Below are 19,467 nucleotides of genomic sequence, written 5' to 3'. Positions count from 1 at the left end.
TGAAACTTAGCATATTGTTGTCCACACACATCCGACAACTAACCTTAAACTTAGCCTTTTAAGTGAATTTGTAAAAAAATATATAGAGTCCATAATGCAAACAAAAATATCTTTGAATTGTAACCAGTTTTGGCCTATCCAAACTGAACATGGATTTCTGTAAGTTGCTTGAAGATTTCTGACCATATCCTACACAAGTTTTGAATATAATCACACTAATAATATGCCTTAATTTAAAAATTAAAAGTAGGTTGGAGCTCATAACAGAGCTTAGAAAGACATTATGTATTTCTTCATGGAAACATTGTGGGAATCAGCTAATTTCAGAAGCACAGTAAGTCACAGAAACACATAGCTGTCAGGAACTACTGAAGTCATTGAATCAGTCACCACCTTTTTTCTCACTCCTGAAAGCTTCTGACTGTGAAAGAAATGCTTCCTTTGGAAGAGTTAACATTTTCTTTATATTTCCCTCAGAAATATTTCCAGTACACTGTCATAAAATTAGCACCCGTGACAAAAAAATCAATTGCAGGGAGAAGGGAGGACAGCAGAATTAAAGCAAAATTAAATTTAAAGGTCAATAGGCTGCCTAAAATCTTAGATATAACAACAGCACAGAATTTATTAGATAAAATGGTGTGTGTTACAGATAAAGACTAAAAGTATTTAATTTTTATAAAAGAACCTGACACAGAAGAAATCTTAAATACAGTTAATAAATTGAAGTACCTAAATACGTGATCTGTGGTGTTACTTTCAGTAAAATTTGGTAGTTCTCCCCAACCTACTTTGTGAGGGGGAAATCACTGTTTAGCTGCAATTCACAGTGAGAGGAAATCAGGCACTTATGACCTTAAGGCGTTTTGGGAACTATCACCTTGAAAACAGAAAAAGGAGAAGATTTCATTGAAGTATTTTTGATAAAGTAAATTCATGTGGTTAGATGTAGCATTAAGACCACAGAAAAAAAAAAAGCAAGGATTAGCTTCTGAGGACCTAGTGTTTATTATCCACATGCTTTTAAAAAAATTATTTTGAGAATTATCACTATGCTGTATAAGAAAAATGAAACACTCATAAAGCAAATAAAATCTGAGGTCATGTCAGACCTCGACTAGTCCCATCCAAAAGGAAGCACAAGAGATCTGCCAGCAGATAATTTATTTATTGAATCTTCTGCACAGGGTTTGGTCCATATTCATTCTCACTTCCTATCACTGATCGCCTTAACCTCTATGTGAGAAGAGTCAGTCTGTTATACAAATAAAGTAGAAAAGCACTGTATGAGATCTTGAGACCTACTTAAGTTCCTTTGTACTTCCATAGTCTAACAGGATGTAAGAGTTTAGCTTTGTTTTACAAGGACTTAAACCAAATCCCTACATCCCTTTTGCTGATTTCCATGAGCATTTGTTCAGGCATGAAGCTTAACATGCTGATTCCTAATTTTTTTTATTCAAAGAGGGAGTACTTTAACCTACTTTTCAGTAGGTTATATATATATTTCGATAACCTTTTATTGTGGGTGATGAAGTGCTGCCCTGCTACCTGACTATTATTTCCCATAACTCTGCTCAAGTGATAATCACCAGTAGCACTTGTGATGGTTGCACCACACTCATAGTGTGTGAGGGAGACAGATAAGAGCACAATAGCCAAGAGCCAATCTGAGGCCCCTCTTGTTGCCCAAAAATAACACTGGGCAAGATCTGGCTCAAGTCATGTGTTATAGAAATTAACTTCTGTGGGCAGCGTGAAGGTATTGCTGCAATTCAATTATCCTCCTCTATAAACATTTGAGCTCTCTTGCATGACCGTCACTTCACAGCAGGATGTTCCCCTTAATAGGGGCACCTCTCAAGGTTACTCCACGAGTTTGAGACACTCCTTGCTCCAACAGATCCTTAGTAAGTAATTTATTGCATACTAAAATGTGAAATTTGAACTGAGATAATTGATAGATTGTATACCTGTAAACCTTTAGATATAAACATTGAACAAGTTTCAGACTAGTAGAGGATCAGTTGCACCCAAACTCTTCTTTGAGAAGAATTCTAGAATTGAAGAGTACCCTTTCTGAATCAAAGAGGATATCTCCCTGATAAATTTGTCTGACTTTATTTTCTATATAATAAATAATCCAGCATACCTTTCCTATTGAATCTTGTTAAACCACTGTTATTTTTACTATCAAACTTGGTCAAATTGCTGTTTTACATCAATAAGCATATTTTTGCTTCTCTTTTATGAGTGAAGCCACTCCATCTGTGACACTGTCATATCAGGTTTTTTTGCACCTACTGAAACAAAACAGGAGACACTACTATTTTTAGTGAACTTTTTTTTTTCCTCAAAAGCTGTATTTTTTTATTCAAAGACAAAATTTATTTCCAGGGAATCAAATCTAGATGCCCATTTCTCAGTATTCCTACCACAAACTTGAGAGCAGTTGTGACTAGAAATTGCTGTTTTGTCCTTCTCAGTAATCCATTCCATCAACAAGTGCTTACACAGTAACTGACCAAGAATATAATAATAGCTTAAATTGCTCTTGAACAGGTGTTCAAAATTGTGTTTGAATAGGTGATATTTATTTACTTAGAAATTATCAACACAGATGCTCTCACCCACCGTGCACATTCTTTGTTTTCTTCAATGATTTAATGGTTTCTTGTACAGAAGTAGTCCAAGACAATTAAAAAGCTAATAAATAGTCACAGTGGAGGGTAAATTGCCTTTCCTGCTTTCAAGAAGCATGTGTGCAGCTATAAGATAAGATGTTGTCAATCTGGTAAAATCTCAGCATAATCTTTCCTCATCAGATGTTTATAGCAGAGCGCACCTTAACTTACTAGAAGTACTGAAGGTCGTTCTTCTACATAGAGTCATGTCTTGAGAGCATAAGCAAAACAGTATTACTTGTGACACTACAAATGCAAGTAATAACCTTAAAAATCTATTACTTTAGAATTGACTAATAGATCACTTTTAATTAATCTAAGTTAAATTACAAAGACCTAAAACTAAGATTAATATTAAATTAGTAATAGGGTAATAGCTTAGTGAAAATAATAAAATACTGAAAAGGAAAATGTTTTAGATATGGACCTGCTACAAAATGATCTTAAATGCATGCAAACTTATTTTTCCCTATACTTTTTAAAGCATTTGTTAAAAATAATGTGAAACTCAAGAGGCAAGACCAATTTTTACTTTTAACTTAGGAATTAGTCCTATTTATACAGTAATCAGGAAATATTGACTATTTCCTTAGTCTTACATATAATATTAAATGACAAGTATTCAATTTCCTACCTTTTACAGTCCAGGAAGACATGGAATCCTCATTTAAGGTTATGAAAATAATTATCTGAGTCATCCCTGATAAGTAATACTAATTATAATAAAATTTAGAATGCACAAAATCTTTAGAAGTTTGAAGGGAAGAGACATACATTTTACTGCCGCATTAAAAGTCCCAATAAGAGGGCTCTAGAGAAATTGATATTTGTTACCTTGGCAGTATTTCTAGAAAACAATTAGAGCAAGATTTGGAGACAACTTAGAGACAAATTGAGGGACAACCATATAATTGAAAGAAATTATTTTTAGGAAAATAAGCAATATCAAATAAAATTGGCATTTATGGCATCATCACAAGTACAGTTAAGAGAAAATGTGGTGACACAAAACCATCATAGAATTATAAATGATCAGTATTGCAAGGGACCTTAATTCTAACATCTCTCTAATGGACAGGGAATTTTCCAGCAGAAATATGTTTGTATTTTTTGTTTGTTTTGTTGTTTTTTTTTTCAACCTTGGGAATCATAAAATATTCTGGAAAACACTTCAATGCCACCCAGAGTATGGAGTCTCAAGATTCACTGAAATTAAAATTAGCTTACTGAGACACAAGTGATTTTGACTGGCCAACTTCTCCACAGCAGAGATCTTTTAGTTGGATATAGAAGAAGCTTTTTCTTGGTCTGAGGATATTATGTATTTTAATAATAAAAAATAAATAATTATTAGCTAAATTTGCACTTGGAAGTAAGCTGGAAGAGAATAGTTATTGATGTAGATGGTCATAAAATTCCATGGATTTTTAAGGTGAGTGTCTGAACAAACAGATCCAAAATCAAATGCTTAAACTAAGAAAGTAGGCCACACTTTCAGGTAAGGTTTAAAACATAGTTCAGAGATACCTACAAAGAGCTTAAGTATAAAGAAATGACATGTTGTATGTAGGATGTCATTGTATGAAGAGAGAGGTTAAATGTGAAAAGGAAGGTACTAGTGAGACAATTATAGCAATCCTATAACTCAGTGCTCCAGTTGGTATTTTTAAAATTATTTGGGAAGGTTTTGAGTCTTCTGAATTTTTTCCTGCAAAGACAATCTTAAGATACACAGTCAATCTAATCTGAACAGTTTAAAATATTGCATTCAAAGCAAAGATGAAAAATACTCCCTCCAGCAGCAAACTTCTTATCATGTATACTTTTTGCCCATTTCAGAAGTCAGAACAGCTTTTGATTGTTACTGATTCCGTTTACTTTTTGCTGTTTATTTCTAAGATGTAAATTTGTAGTTCTGCCTTCCAGCCAAGCAGCAGTTCTTGCTAGAACTCAAAAAAGTGGCAGGAACAGTAAGCTGTATAATTTTCTTCAAGTTTAAATTAAATCTGCATAAAATTCCATCATAATTAATCATAATTCATGGGAATATGAAGGACAATAGAATAATAGAAACAAATATTAATTAAATATGTCCACATTTTTAATGAAAACAGGCTTCTCAAATTATTTAAAGGAAATCAATAGACATATTGAATTCTACTTTGTTTATTTATAATTTTTATTAATGTGATCCATTGACTCAACCTGACCTTATAAAGACAGCATGCATCTGAGAGGTGAACGTTTTACAGAAATACACCTTTATTGTTACATTGCTCTGAAATACAAAGAGACAAATTTTCTAATGACAGTATTTTGGGCCTGAATCCAAGAAAGCACTTAAGTAGGGGTACAGTTTAGGTGTGTGAGGTATTGCATTGATTTTAGAGGAGGCACTTATATAATTACAGTTACTTGGGTGATTAAAAATTCTACTGGACTTGGAGCCCAATGACAAAGCATTGAATTCACCTTTATGCAGAAATTCATAGTCAACAGAATAAAAAAAATCTCATAAATATTTCAAAATAAGGGCTCCATTGTGAGCTTAAACTCAAATTTTTCATTTCTGGAGAGAGAACACCAGCCCAGCTGTAAAATAAATCACATGGATGAAGAGGGATGTGGCTGAGTAGCATCTGTTTTTGTTTAATATAACCCAAATGACTCCCCCCACAGGCTACTCCCATGGTGAACCAAAGAACAGTCTACACCAATGGTCTTTCAGAAGACACTGAAGAGTACAGGAAACTGATTTATTACATTTGAAAGTGGGAGATTTTGTATGTTGTGTTCTGCCAGTGGATGAGGGGGTTGGTTGCACACTAGAAATACAGATATTGGTGCCCTCAGGAAGGTGCTTATGAGGCTTCTCAGAGTCTGTGAGGCAGCAGCACAGTGCCTCAGATTTCTACTAAAGAGACACAGCATGTCACTCAAAAATGGGGCCAGAAATCCCTATGTGTATCCCTAAAGACTGAAAGGGAGTATGTCCTGTAAGACTGTGCAGAAGAACAAAACAAAGGATTAGCAGCAGAGTGGTCTGGGGCAGGAGCTGGTTGTTCAAACCTTGCTCACACTATGTGGGATTTGTGTGGGATTTGCTCCACCCTCATGTTGGACACCATAATCAGTTCACCATTTTTCCTAATCTAATATTCATTCTGTTTCAAAGTGGGGCATAAAGATATAGCACAGGCATTATAGTAATTTGCTGCCATTCGACATTACTGAAAAGAGGAGAGAGATGCCTGTGTCCGAGGCCTCTACATCTCTGCATTAAAAAGATCAAAAGATTTATACAAACATTATTAGTGGCATTAATTTAGAATGCTATAGCATTTTAGCACATGCCTTACAGTTCTTCAGTATACATCTGCAGAATTTACCCAACAAGCTTCTCCCTGAGATTACCAGAAAATCTAGATTATTGGGATTTTACCCAATCTGATTCAACCTCAAATCCCTCTACCTCTTTTTTTCTGTTTATAGAAACACTTGCAGAATGCTTTATGAAGTCGAACAATTGCTGAAGCAGTTTGCTAGAGCAGACTCATTTAAAGTTAAAACATGCTTTACAATTCAGTAATTAAATGGTTCTAATATTTTTGATTCTTGTCATTATCACTAATTTACATGATTACATAATTCATTATATGAGAAAATTGATCCACACTATTTCTTTAAACTGTTATTTGACACAACTTTAGCTCTAGATTCCAGAAATAACCACACTGGCACTAGGCTGTGTTTACTCTAATCTAGTCAGTATGCATTTTTCTTAATGTGATTAAGAACTGGTCTAGAACTGAACATAAATATCTATACTTACTTTTGGAATTTAGCCATTTCATGCCGTAATTTTTGGATCTTTTCATTTAGTATTTTGGTGTTAGAATGATTATCTGAAATACTTTTCATTAAGTTCTACTCAAAATACATTATCACTCAAGGATTGACTACAATCCATTCACTCATTCACTCTTCCTTTTTTTTTTTTCAGTTTTGCACCATTACTTGTATTTCTGTTGTTTTTCTTTAATAACTGGCAAAACTGAGGAAGTATTTTGAAAATTCTTCCATGCAGTTTTCACATCCAAAGAAACAATCTTGTTGATGAGAGATTTTTATGTTTTTTTGCATATTTAACCTTTCTCTCTCTTACAACATTGTTCTTACATTATTAGTTAATCACGATGCCAATTCCAGTTTGTTCAGATGTTTAAATTAATTTCCCTAAACGAAAGTTATATATTAGCAAGAAATAGTACGAAATTACTGTGAGGGTATTGGGGCACTGCAAGAGTTTGCCCAGAGAAGTTGTGTATGCCCCATACCTGGCAGAGTTCAAGGCCAGGTTGGATGGGGCATTGAGCAACCTGGTCTAGAGGAAGATGTCCCTGCCCATGGCAGGGGGTGGAAATTAAATGGTCTTTAAGATTCCTTCTAACCCAAGTCGTTCTATGATTCTATGGTTCTGTAAGTACAGATGGCCCCCACAAATATGGCAGTACTAGTATCTTAGAACTCACACAGACAAGACAGAAAAAGGAGAGAAATGGAAACAGGCACACAAAAAAAGAAACTTAATTTCTCATATCTTGAGAAGATTTGAAAAGTCAATCCAAGCTTCACCTACATTATTCATAGTTTTAACGGTGTTAGTTTTTGTTTTTACAAACGAGAAATGAAATGGGAAATGCAGTACAATGGCTTCAGAGAGAAAAGAAGAATCTGAAAGCCAGTAGGTTGCCCTGCAGCTCATTAACCACTGATGAGAATGTTGCAGCTGAATGTCTGTGCAAGATGCATAAACATAACAGAGGAAGAAAAAGCAGTTTGCAATTTCTGTCACCTGAAGATGAATGAGAAATAGTTCAAATATAGTTCTCCATGTCAGAGTCTTCAGAAAGGCAGTATTCAATACCTAGCCATTTGCAGCTAGACTCTGGACCAGAGGTGGCTTACAGCTTTATGCAAGTGCCAATATAAACAGTGCCCAGCAAAAATTAGTATTTATCAATAGGTAAAACACCTAGGTGCATAATGTATAACAATTGTTTTTTATTTGAAGCAAAAAAGAAGTGTAGGTCATATGTTGCTTTGGCTATATGCTATTAAACAAGGAATTAATTCTCTACAGGGACAGATTTTTTAAAGATTTTGCAGCATGTAAGCATTGCAGAGTCTGAATCATAGTTGAACCATATGATGGATTTTAATGTGGGGTCTAGGGAAGAGAGTCCTCAATCGTATCAGAACAACTATAAAATTAGGATTATTGCTATTTGGTAACATGTTTTATGAAGATATAAAAACATATTTTAAGACAGATATATTAATCTTGGTCTGATTCCATGAATATCCACAAATAAACAATCTGTTACCACATGTGACTAGCATACATCTTTCCAGTTATGTTGATAAGTTATTTTAGTCTATTATTATGTCTAAACAATAAGCAGTTTGAGATGACCAGAAGAAATCTATCAAACAAAGAAAAAAAGCTGTAAGGTCCAACCATCTGAAGAGTTAAGATAACTGAAAATAGTTTCTAACCTGAAGCATATAAAACAAGGAAGCAATCCAGCAGGTTTTTGAAATATTTTTTTTTTATTGTCGGTGAAAGAAAACTGACAAAATTACCCTGTCTGACAATTCCAGAGCCAGCTGGCTTGTGGGTGCCAGTTAGAAGGTTCTTCAGAAAAACAACAGCTCCAGCCTGGACAGAAGCGGATGCTGTGGGTAAACTGGCTGGAATTGGTGTCCTTTAGGCTGCTCTCCAAGGACTTGATCCCACTGAAGCCAGTAGGATTTTCTCTTTTGTTTTAAATTGGCTTTGGCTCACAGATTAACTTCCCCAAGCCAGGGTCTTCATAGTGAAGATTTCACTTGCTACTCTAACAGATAGCCAAAGCTCAGCAAGATGACTCACTTCATTGTGAGGCATTTGTTAAGCTTTGGATAATAAGGACTGTTCTCAACTTAAATTTCTCCACATTACATTAAAATAGCTATAACTGTGCAGAAAGCCATCTGTCTCATTATCAGATATTTCCACAATTAAATATTGGAAGATGACTTGTCCAACCACAACTGCTAGGCTTTTAACATTTTCCACACATTTTCATATTTGTGACAATTTCTGTGATAACTCGTCCTAACTCATTAGGCAGAATCTAGTGAAAACTAAATAAGATATAGGGAAGTTAGCAATTGAATTAATAATGACATCAGAATAAAAGGATTTGTTATAGAAACAACTGTTCTATTCTTTATTCATAAAACTTGCTGGAAGGATCATTATTTGTGGTTGCATTTAAATGCTCAGGAATACTTACACAGATTTAAATTCGCTAGTGTTTGCTAGAAAATTAATTATGTGAAGAAAATGACACTTTGACACTCTTTTAATGACTATTTTTTCAAGATGTATGCCTTAAAAATCAAAATAGAAACAATGTAAGGTTTTGTACGATGACATATCTTGTCGGATATACCTTATAGATATTTTATGTTTAAGCTAATACTTTCTTCAGTTTCAGTACCTCAAGTATTTTAGTCTCTTCTCTATGGATATCAACAGAAATTCATCTTAATTCCTCCTGACAGCTCAGTAGCAGATAAGTATCTAGAATAATCACAGCTTTTGTCTTTTAAGGCATTGTTGTGTATTCCCTGTTCACATTCCAGTCTATTTAGGTCCCCATTGTGTGATGACAGTAAAAACAGTTAATTAAATACTTTGCCAGGAATTCTTTTTTCCTCATTTAATTTTATTTCTATATTGAATGTGCTTAATCAAGGGTGAAAAGCATTTTGTGAAGAGTTTTATATTAGAAAATCAAAAACATCCAGCAAATTAACTGCAAAGCAGGCTGTTCCAGTTGCAAGTAGGAGTAAAAAGTACCTGCATTTAAAGATAAAAAGGAAAGAAAACAATGAAAAGAATAATCTATGCCTATTTATCTTCAGTGGGTACAATGAGGATGTGTCTTTATTTAATTGTTTGTATGAGGAAAGATAATAGATGATTGCAGTATGGATATGCAGGCTGTCAGATTTGCTTCAAGCCAAATACATATAATAAATGCGCTGAAACTTTATGAATTTTGCTGATCTGACAGTAAATCAGGTGTTATAACACACTAAATGTTTCTAGTAAGATGCATTTAAAAATTTGTGTGACTAATTATGTAAACCATATGACTAATGACTTCTGTACTGTAATTATTTAGCACATAAGATACAAGGCTTTCAAACTTTTAATGTTTAGAACTAGGAATATTTATATAAAGGGCAATAGAACCAAACATTATTATCAATTAATAAAAGATAAATATTCTAGAAAACCCTTCACTGCTGAAAGTCAATGGATCTCCTTTTCTGATAATGTTCTCTGCCTATTTAAAACAGATGTCTTTTGATTTGTTTTTAATTCTAATTGCATTTAAGTTTTTACATCATATTAATCAAATTCTTAGCATTGTGCTAATTATCAACATGCATTTTATCTTGATGCTGTTATTATAACTAGAAACTATAAAATAGGTGTATATGTCTTCCACCAATGTGAATGGGAAAATCTACATTTGAGTAACAGACCTGATTTGAATTTAAAGTCAACAGGGGGCTCTTGTATAATGCTGAATGTCTCTGTACATCTGGGTAAGCTCTGCAACAGAACAGAATTTAACAGCGGAGATCAGCCATGAACAAATCCCACCAGCATGTGTGAGAAGCATCACTAATTTAGGAGGGCTTTTCTGGGGCAAAGGGCTGTCAAAGGTGTAAGCAGGTGTAAAGGCCATCATGGTGTAAACGGGAACTAATCTACTGCTATCAGGAAACAATATAATTGCACCTTTGTCAAAATTATGACAAGTATTTGCTGTGGCATAAATTAATTTGACAAATTACAAACTATGCAAGTTAGATTTATTAGTCATGCTCAGCAATTTAGAGTGGCGTGGTGACCCTTTATCCCTGCCCTGCTGACATCAATTTGTGCCTAGGTCTCAGGATGGGAACCTGTTTTTGCTCCTGTTGGATGTACTTTCCCTACACAATGCATCTAGGTGAGTTACAATGGCCATTAACATATCAGCATCTAACTGGAAAAGATGGCTTCAAACATAGTGGGCTGAAAAAAAGCAGTCTGTGCTCACTTACACTGGTATAAATTATCTGGAATTTCACTAATGTCAACCTACAATTCTGAATAAGAAATATAAGTCTCACTCTGTACAGGTTATGCCTCTGCAGATTGCCCAGATCTGTTTGTTGCTACATAAAGAAAATATGCAGAAGGTAGAAATCAGTTCTACCTTACCGATCATAACAAAGGGCTAGCAGAAAACATACCATATTGTCACCAAGACCTGTTAGGTTGGGGGAAGAAAAGACAGGACCCCCTATTCTCTGCCCCTCCTTTTGCTGTAATAAAGGGGGAAAATAATAAAAATAAAAGAGGAACTATGCAAAAACTTCACTCAGCCCTCCTCTAAATTCTTCTGTTTAATTCAGTTCCATTCCAGCTGTTGGGGTCAGATCACACCAAAAGTGATGGCTTGGGCTGAGACCATCTCTGTGTTCAGCAGCCCAAGCTGACTAAACAGGGCTATATGAACTTTCTCCCCTGCTTTCCTACTTCATACTAGAAGGTGAATTGAAGAGAGTGAGGAAAAACTTACACAAAGACAATATTATGGGCAGTCTCTGGACCACCTTAATGCAATACTGATTGAGGTATAAGGATCCCTTCTCATAGATATGGAAGATGCGGTTTTTTTAGGATTGTTGGTACAATGGACAAGGTTTTATATTGGGAGGGAATGTACTAAGAAAACTGAAAAGGTCAAATGAGTCACACAAGATGCTTCATAGGCACTGAAGATTATAGAGAATCTATAATGTGCTGAAAGTATGGGAGGAAGAAGGGAGATTTGGGCTGGACACCAATAATGTCAGACCCATAACAGTTCTGGAACTGGGATATATCAAGGAAACAATATGGATTGTTTGCACACATTTTTGTTTGATCTTGCCCAAATTATTATACTAAAGAAGTAAAAAGGAAATCTAAAAAACCTTATGATACCATCACATGAAGTAGGAGATATATCAAATTTCTTATGTATATTTATTCAATAAAGACTGAATTTTCATTTTTATCTGAATCCTAAACTGAACTCTGCTTACTATGAAACTTATAGAGCACATTTCTATAATTTCTAAATTAAATTCTTTTTCACAGGAGTTGTTCATGCTTCAGCACTGCACAAACTGATATTGTCTGCAGTGCTGAGCAGAAAGTCCTCCATGTCATCACAAAGAGACGCACAACATTATTGGACTCAGTGTCAGGAGTCTTGAATATAAACCAAGGAAGAACAGCTGGTGCCATGAAGCCAGCATCTGTTTGGTTTTTTTTAAATGTTTCAAAGCAGGGACAGACTGAACATAATCAGGAGCAAGGACTAAGGGAACCTCAGGACTTCTTTCTTTACAGAGGCATGATTCTTACTGGTTTAAAGTATATTAAGGAAAAATATTGAAGTTATCACCCCAATCAATGAAAACTGTTCTGCTGAGGACATTATTTGTGAATCAATCTTCTCTCAAAGCATATTCTGATAGACAAACCCTATTTATAGAAATTTGTCAGTAGAGTTAGATTACTTTCAAAAGACAGAAAATATATGCAGTCCATTACTCCATAAGTTTACTGAATTTTCCTTATATACATGGGTACTGTGTTCAAGGCAATGTAAGTCCTTCTTGTTAAAATTACATACATTTACAATAGTAATTCACTTCATAATATTTTTAAAAATTTAAAGCAGAAAAACCAAATGTCCAGGTTGCTGGACACTGGCCATGCCAAACTCATTGAAACCAGGCAATCCAGAGTACCACCAAGAGCTATGTATATATCATTTTTCCACATAAATGATATTGAAAGACATTATTTTTAATGTATAAAATCTCAGCCTTTGTTAAAGACTGTTTGGGACCCTTCCTACCATTTTATTCTCTGGGTACGTACTTTCACTCATTCCAAAATATTAGGCATTCTGTAGTCAGATTCAGGCTAAATATAAACTGGGTGAGGAAATTATAGAAAGAATAAAGAAATAATTGACACAGAATAAGTGGTCTAAATTATCAACTAGTATCAAATTTTCTTTATAGTCTCAGAATTTTAGTTTGAGGGAAAGCCTTGAATAGGCATAGAATCATAATAGGAAGTGTTGGAAGGAACTCATGAGAATCATCAGTTCCTCCTCCTAACACTGCACAGGACACCCTAAGAATCTTAGAAGATGTTTTCTGAGTCCTTTCTGTGTGTTTGTTGCAGAAGTAAGAAATACAAGTCACTGCCTTGAAGTAATAGAGTCTGCTTTACTGCTGGGATGTGAGTGACCCAGGCATTCAGGAAGATGCAGCAACAGAACTAAGGTTAAAACTTCCTGCCACATAACCTTAACTCCATGTAGAAGTAATATTTTAACAGTGAAACCCTTTACCAAGCTCTTCCAACATTGCTCCATTCTTGTTCTCAGAAGAATCTTCTTATCTGACTGCTCTGTTGCTCTGTTACTGAAATGTTTAAGTGTTTGCTTAGTGAGACAGGTGAGCTGCCGTGATAATTCTGTTTTTTACATACTTTGTTTTGGGAAGAGGTGCCAGCCATGCTAGCTGATACAGATTGCTCTGCAAGCTTGAGGGAAGAAGGGTGTCATTAAAATACCCATCCAGACAAATCCACTAATTTCCTGATGACTTCCAGAAACTGTTCATACTCTACTGTTCCTCAGCTGTCATCAAAATATGGGCAGAAATTTAGATGTATATATTTATTTACAGAATATGAAATAGGGAGCACCAAAATCCTCTATTACTGTGCCCACCAAGAAATCCTGTATAAATACTAGTGGTCAGGTTGGTCATTGGATTTGTATTTGGGAACAAATTTTTCTATACTCTGCACTGCCAGGGATGTCAAAATTTGTCAATTGTTTTGTACATTGGCTTTTATTTTAATGACACCAAATCAATATATTCCTTTTAACATGTTTACATCCTTTCAGGAGCTTAAGACTGTTTTATCTAAACATTTCCTTTCTGAAAGCAGTCCCCTACAATTGTACCAGAGGTCTGTGATGTTAAATATTACTGATTAATAGCAAGAGGTTGGAGGAAGATGAGAGCTTTTAATATGAAAGTGGACATAGATATTTTGATTATACCTTCTGGCATACAACTCTGTATAACATTTCTTCTTCACCCCTTTCTCATACAATAAATAAAATAGATCATCAGGAACATTTGAAAGAAACAAAACTCTTAGGTCATGACTCCCACTTGACTTGTGCTTATTATCTGTTCTGGATAAGCTTATTCTCATTTAAATAGTTCTCATATAAGTGGCTTTGTGCACAACTTCCAGACTCCTACTTGAAGCTACAGTTAACATTTTGAGTCACTCTAGACATATCTTTGACTATTCCTGTAATGTTTGTTTTCTTTTTCTTCTTCTTTTCTTGGTTTTTTGTTTTGGTTTTTGTTTGGTTTTTGTTATTGTTGTTTGTTTTGTTGTTAAGCTGGTTGGTTGTTTTGGAGTTTTGGTTTTTTGTTTGTTTGTTTTGTTCTGGTTTGTTTTTCTTTTCTAATATATCTGATACACATATTTTGTGCCTCAACTGTCTGCTGCCCATGATTTGGAGAGGAAAATAATTTTTGTTTTACATCTGTAAAGGCCGTCTAAAGTAGAGATGCCAAAATTTAAAATTGGTATTCTGCCTATAGAATCATAGGATTGCTAAGGTTGGAAAGTACTTCAAAGATTATGTCCAACCATTAATGTGACACTGCCGTCTTCACCACTAAACATATTCCCAAGTACCACATCTAGACATTCCTCAAACATTTCCAGAGATTGTTATTCTACCACTTCCCTGGGCAACCTATCTCCATGCTTGACCACCCTTTCGGTTAAGAAATTTTTCCTAATATGCAATCCATCCAAGACTGATCCTCTTCAAGAGCCATTTGATGTCACTCTAAACAATCTGCTTCATAACCTTTCCCAGCAACAAGATCAGACTGACAGGCCTGTAATTCCCTGTAATTCCCTCCTTCTGGGCATTCTTGTAGATTGGCCTCACATTTTCTCATCTCCAATCACCTGCAGTCTTCCTGGTTAGCCAGGTCTGCTGGTAAATGATTGAAAGTGGCTTGGTGAGCTCTCCCAGCAGCTCTGTCTGTACTTTTGGATGGATGCAATCCAGACCCATGGAATTTTGTGTATCTAAGTAGTGTAGCAGGTCACTGACTGTTTCCACTTGGATTATGGGGTCTTCATTCTGCTCCCTGTCCCTGTGATAATTTATCTTAAAAAGACAAATGGAGTTACCTTTCATTCATATTCTGCTTTTTTTGCAGACATGATATTTACATAAATACTCTTTAAAAAATTTTAAATTTGTCTTCATCAGATTTTTTTTACATTTCAATAAGGATTAATCTTTATTTCTCACCTCTTTGTCCTGAATTTAGAGTCTTGCAAACTTGTTTGCTGCTACAGATATCAGGATATGTAGCAATTACTATTATGAACAACCTTCCTTTTTCCTCTTACAAAGCTTGAGTGCCCCTTGGCAAGGTCTCTGCATTCAAAATATTATTCAACACAAAGTGAACTTGATTATCTATTACTTAAAAGCTTGTAGAGTCATTTCTACTTCTGCATAGTCTGTATAATGTCCTGAATTAGTTTTCATAATTTTACAGGGAATATATTCACACAGGGAATAGATTGTGCCACAGATAAAATATGTTTAATACAGACAATAGAAAATTTTTCTAAGCTCTAAGCATTAAAAACTGAAATGAGTAAAATAAGAATAAGAAATAAAAGAAATAAGAAAAAAAAGTAGAATAGAAAAAAAAATCTAATCATTGATAACAATAAATTATTAACACACTACTTAGGTACTGCTAGTATCATAGAATCATAGAATTATTTGGCTCGAAAAGGACCTTAAAAGATCATCTGGTCCAAGCCCTCTACTGTGAACAGTGTTACCTTTCACTAGACTGGATTGTTCAAAGCCCCACCCAACCTGGTTTTGAGCACTTTCAGGGATGGGGCATCCTCAGTTTCTCTGGGCAGCCTTTTCTAGGGTCTCACCACCTTTGTAATAAAAGATTTCTTCCTTTTATCTCATCTAAACTGACAGTTTTCAGTTTAAAATTATCACTTTTCATATTGCTGCAAGCCCATAACACAAGTATCTTTGTACCATTTTATAAGCCTTCTTTAAGTATTGAAAGGCCCCAGTAAGGTTTCCCTGGAGCCTTTTTCCCCCAGTCTCAATAATGCTATCTTTCTCAGCCTGTCTTCACAGGAGAGGTATTTCAGCCCCTGGATGATACTCCTGGCCAGCTCCCAGCCTGTCTTACCAGGTCCTTGTCTGCTCCGTGCTGGGTCCCCAGAGCTGGGAGCACTCCTTATGGGTCCCACCCAACCTGGCTTATTCTATGATGCTGATTCTGTGATTCTGGGATGTTCCAGGAGAGTGCTCCAGGTGGGGTCTCACAAGAGCAGAGGAGTGACAGAATCACCTGCTTTGGCCTGGGGACCACTCTTCTTATGCAGCCTAGGGTCATAGCATCATAGAATAGTTTGAGTTGGGAAAGACCTGTAAAGTCCAACATCTCTGCAATGAACAGGGGTATGACCTTCAAATAGGTCAGATTGCTCAAGGCTCTGTCCAACCTGACCTTGAATGCCTCCAGGGATGGGGCATCTGCCAGCTCTCTGGACAACTTTTCTAATGTTTCTTTACCAAAAAGGATGCAGTTATCTTTCTGAGATGCAAGTTTCTAAAACACTCCCATTTATTCATCCATGATTAGCCTCAATTCCTTCCCTGCAAGGCTGCTCTCAATCCATTTGTTATCCACACTGTACCAATATAGGTTGAAGACAATAACTTACGTCTCTAAGGAAATCTACATATTTGAAAAATATTTTTACTGGTAGATACTTGACCTTGAACAAGCTATATTTCAGTATTCACTAGTTTGTTTTAAATTTAAGTTAAAAATAATTCATTCATGCAAAATAATTTTGAATTTTGACATACAATCTTATGATTTTAATAAAATATTCAGTCTAGCTAAGAACAGAATATAGGCCAAAGCATCCATAGGGAAGTAATTTTGTATCAGACCAGAAGATGAAAGAGAAAGCAACAAAGGATACCACAATGGATAAAAATACTGATATTCCTTAACATCTTGTATTGTAGCTTTATTTAAAATTACCATCTATGGTAATTGTAAAAAATTAATGGTATTGATACTTTTACAACTGTTTCCACAATGAAAATTTTGGGTTCTGTAAAAGTAAACACAATACCCTTATTGCTTTTTGATATATGTGAAACTTTTTATGCTTGGCTATATTGATATCAGTAAAAGGACCTGACAAATTTTAAACAAAATAAAACACAGAACAAATGTCGTGACAAGATGATGAGATAACATAATTTTTTTCTTTAAAATTAATCAATCTCATTAAGCTAGAACATTAACTGTATCACTGCTGTGGCAGGTTTGAGGATTTGGGGTTTTTTGTTCCTTTTAATTAGTATGCATTAACTCAATTTGATTTTTCTAGTAAGTACTGAGTAATCTCAATTTGCTCAAGGCATCCAAAAGGACAAAAAGATCAAGAGAACAATTTGCCAACAAGACACAAGAAAAAGGCTGTTTCTCATTCATGCTGAGAACAAATGTCAGCTGTCAACTTCAATAGTTACAGCCACAAGGCTTGTCAGGTTAGGGCTAGCTGTGAAAATCAGGGAGCACTGAAAAGTCCAAGCTGGATGCAATATTCTGGTGCATTCCCTGACATCTGTAGATGACCTAATTTTACTTCCAATTTCTAGTTCAGAATTAAAAATTCTGAGTTATGAATCTGGAGTTTCACACAAGAAGGTGAAATACTAAAAGCCCAGTCACATGAGTCTAGGACGGGCCACAGAGACAGGCTAATTCCTGCACAGGGGCTGTTTCTGAGTTGTTGTGTGACTTGGAAAAACCCTTCTCAATTTTTTTTCTCTGTCCCTTTTTATTTGTTTTCCTTCACATGTAAATCAGTGCGTTCCCAAATACACTTGAGGCCTCTAGGCAGAAGGAAAAACTTGTTTAAGGGCACAATAACAGCCACAGATATTATTTATATGCTAAAAAACAACAACAACAACAACGACAACAAAAAATAGGTGCAATTTGCCTGTGAAAAACTTTTGTGCTCTGGAAAAGAAGCTCAAATTCCAGGCAACATCTGGTAGGGCAAACAGGAGGCTTAAGCAGGGAGCAGGTTGACAGCTGATGAGTTAGGTCACACTAGATTATAGATGGTCTTGGAAGATAAATCAATTTTAGAACCTATGGAATAGAAACCTGAAAAAAAAATAATTTGGGGGAAAAAATGCTCATTATGTTTTTACACTTCTCTTCTGTTAATGTTTTCAAATAAAACTTTTATTTTTTTCTATTCCAATCTCTTACAATTATTAGATGATACAGCTTTCCACTCAACTGCAAGGACAAAGGAACCTGGATAATCAGTGAAAGGTGATTTTCCTTTCCTGATGAAAGGTGGGATTTTCCATAGTCATTGGGACTTTCTGTCTTTGGGATCTTTTATAAGGCTTCTGGAACCCCTGCAAATTCAGCTGAAGCCACAGACATTGAAAGATTCTTATTCCAGAAGAGTGGAACTCCAGGAAAATTTCACAATTAGACAAAAGTTTTTTAATTAAGACATTTCTAAGAAAAGTTTGGCTTCTACAAGCCAGAATAGAATACACTAACAGACCTTTACCAGGTAATTTCCAGCTAATTCTTATAGTGATTAATCTCATAAATTGAGAGAACTTCAGTATCTAATTCCAATGTCTTGACTGAAATTGAAAGAAATTATAAAGGTTCACTATTCATTAGATATGTTTCCATATAAAATCTATCTAGTAGAAATAAGCATTAATTCTTATAATCACAACTCCATGTTTTTGTGTTAAATGTTTTTATCTTTCAAATTACCCTTGGGTTTGCTGTAAAAGTGTTGTAAGATAAATCAACTTTTCAAGATGCATCATTCTGAACACTCATACAGTAAGAAGTATTCCTTGTCATCATATACTGCAAATTTCTCTTGAGATTAGCCTTTTCATTTTAATGCTTTAATCAGCTTTATGGAGAAGACCCAAGTGCCAGTATTTATCACATCAAAATTCAGATAAAGATTCTAAAATAAAAGATTAACTCTCATCTTGACCATTTGCCAACCGAGATCTAAAAAAAAGAGTGTAATTCTCTGAAATTTATTATAATGCCTTCATCAGATTATTAGTTACATTTTCTTTACTAGAATCTGTTTTAAGTCAGAATTTAGCCTTAAGTTTATTCTGTAGGAGACAGCACAGACTAAGACACAGCATAGATCTGATTTAGTAAGATTATCTTCAAACATTAAAACTACAGCAATGTAGGAATTGAATTACAAGCAGAAAAATATTCTAAGTCAATATGAAAATTTTAGAAATAGTATCACTGACATGAAGAGTCATTTAAATCCCTCCTTCCCAAACAAACACAAAACCAAAATCAAAACCATATTATTTTCTCTTGTACAATGGCACAAGCACATACATATACATCAACCTAACTCAGAATAAGACTAAATCACTCAAGACAGATTTCTTTT

The 19,467-nt window shown here is 34.9% G+C and overlaps 1 protein-coding gene and 1 long non-coding RNA gene across 2 annotated transcripts in view; one reads left to right on the top strand and one right to left on the bottom strand.

The window, feature by feature from the left end:
* The window catches only part of EYS (eyes shut homolog), a 700,592-nt gene that overhangs the window by 534,918 nt on the left and 146,207 nt on the right, over positions 1–19,467 (bottom strand). The gene's annotated exons all lie outside the window — the stretch shown is intronic.
* LOC134416386 (uncharacterized) lies at positions 1,809–15,585 on the top strand. The gene is made up of 3 exons (XR_010027257.1): positions 1,809–1,910; positions 10,700–10,762; positions 13,045–15,585. It is a non-coding gene; the product is annotated as an uncharacterized LOC134416386 (long non-coding RNA).

The sequence above is a fragment of the Melospiza melodia genome, chromosome 3, assembly GCF_035770615.1.
Source record: "Melospiza melodia melodia isolate bMelMel2 chromosome 3, bMelMel2.pri, whole genome shotgun sequence".
Lineage (NCBI taxonomy): Eukaryota > Metazoa > Chordata > Aves > Passeriformes > Passerellidae > Melospiza > Melospiza melodia.
This window is presented reverse-complemented; position numbering and strand designations above follow the sequence as displayed.